Genomic DNA, 2,070 nt, shown 5'->3' with positions numbered 1-2,070 from the left:
AGGCCAGAGTGAGGATTCTATCAGCAAGGGCTCTAAGACTAAGAACCGGGGTGATGCATGCAGGGGAAGATTTGTGGAGGAGGCACGTCCTTCAGTGAGGTCGTGAAGGACAGGGGCCCTGGGGAGAGGCTTTGAGTTGAAGGGAAGAGGCTGGTCAGCATGTGAAGATTGAATTGTATTGCATGTGCGAGTAGGGGGTTCAGGCTGCAGTAAATGGGGCAGATTGGGTAAGTTGTTATAGGAAGTCAGAGGTGTTTCACTTAGGCCTCCCATGGAAGATGGGGTCTACTTAGAAGGATCATCTCTTTGATTTCTCAATGTTCTTGGAACACAGGGTGGAATCTCCAGCCATCCCGAGGATTCCATGCGTCACACCTGAGACAGTGCTGGTCAGATCAGAAGAGCTGGAACAAGTAAGAAGCATCATTTCTCTTATTTTCCTTTCTGCAGAGAGCAGGGACCCTGGGACAATAATTGCTTTGAGATGACCTGCCGTACGATAGGAACTAAAAGTTGAAAAGCTTGTAGCATTTACCAAGCCTTGCAGACCTGTGATTCCACGTGTTCTTTGTAGCACCTGGGCTGCCAGTGTTCTCATTATCCCAGATATGACTGATAAGCATCTCCGTGAGCTCGCCGCTTTTGAAACATCATTACGCTGGTCCAGTCATGAGTGAGACTGGGAATGACTCTAGAAGTTTCAGCTTCACGGTCCATGTTCTCACGGCCACAACCCTTGTGCACATGCTCTCTGCACCCATGAGGGCAGTGGGTTACGGTGCTGGAGAGGGAGCCTGGGACCGCAACCTGCACCTACCAGGAAGCTGCGGGCAGGTCACGGAACTCCACCCTCCTTTTCTTTCGCATACGTTAAAAAGGGAGCAGTCCCTGCCTCACCTTCCTCAAAGGATTCTTGGGAGCTTAAAATACCAATATGGATAGAAAGGGGGTGTCAGAGAGAGTGTTCCCAGTGTGGGCTGTTATTCATTATCGTACCTTATTTTGTAGCTTTCCCGATGCCACTGAATTTGTCCTCAAAAAGGGTGGGATGATTTAAAACAATTTAATTCCCCCTTAGTTTAATTTTATACCATTTAGCACTTTTTTTCTAGGGTAAGGGGGTTTTCTAGGATAAAAAAGAAAGCAGTGTGGTGTTTGGAGGTTAGAGATGACTGCCTGAGGCCTGATAACCGAGCCATGCATGTCTGTGTCCCAGCGAAGGCTGGTCCCTTCCTCTGCCACTTGAAGGGGTGTGTGTCCCAACTCAGCAGCCATAGCCTGGACTCAAATGGCATGCAGGGATAAGTCAGCTCTGAGGCTGGCCAGCCAGCACTCCATGCTGGGTATATCATAGGATGGATGTTGGAGTCACTCACTGGGTGGCATTTGAGAGATATGGTCGGATATAAGCCTGGTACTGCTGGGGCATACTCCCTGAATACTGCCAAAGACAGAGATGAGAAAGCAGCCGAGTGGACCTGCGTCCTGCTGTTCCTTGACCAACCCATTCTCTTCAACTCCTCACTTAAGTCATGAACTCAAGTCAGCAGGGATTTACTGAAGTCCTACTATGTGCCCTGTACAGGGCTTGATGGCAGGCTATGAGACCCATACCTGCCTCCTAGGAGCTGATGGTTCAATGGACAAGAATAGACTCAGATACGTGAAACCAGTTAGCACAGAATACAGGAGTGGTAAATATTGTGAGTTTATCCAGATTAGAGTCAACAGGACAGATTCATAGAGGAGGCAAGACATGAAAAGTGAACAGAGGTGGACCAGCGAAGGAGGGGCAAGGGCATCTGCACCAGTGGAAAAGCATGAGCTAGAGCACAGTTGAGAGAAAACCTGAAGGGGACCACAGCCAGATTCAGACCCTGCTGGCTTTCATGAGTCCTTGAGATGGACACAGCCCTGTGTGAGGCAGCCCAATGTCATCATGGTTGTAACGGTCCTGTGAGGCAGGGGGACTGTCTCATTTGCAGATGAGGAAACGGGAAACATGCCAAGGGCAAGGATCTATTCCATTCACCTCATGTACCTCAGACGCCTACAGGACAAGTAGCTCAC

General features: G+C 49.4%; 1 protein-coding gene across 1 annotated transcript in view; it reads left to right on the top strand.

Annotated features, from left to right (window-relative positions):
* Positions 1 to 2,070, top strand: part of LOC105301010 (ankyrin-1-like) — a 182,261-nt gene that overhangs the window by 153,595 nt on the left and 26,596 nt on the right. The window lies entirely within an intron of this gene.

Source organism: Pteropus vampyrus, unplaced genomic scaffold, assembly GCF_000151845.1.
Source record: "Pteropus vampyrus isolate Shadow unplaced genomic scaffold, Pvam_2.0 Scaffold8, whole genome shotgun sequence".
Classification (NCBI taxonomy): Eukaryota; Metazoa; Chordata; class Mammalia; order Chiroptera; family Pteropodidae; genus Pteropus; species Pteropus vampyrus.
This window is presented reverse-complemented; position numbering and strand designations above follow the sequence as displayed.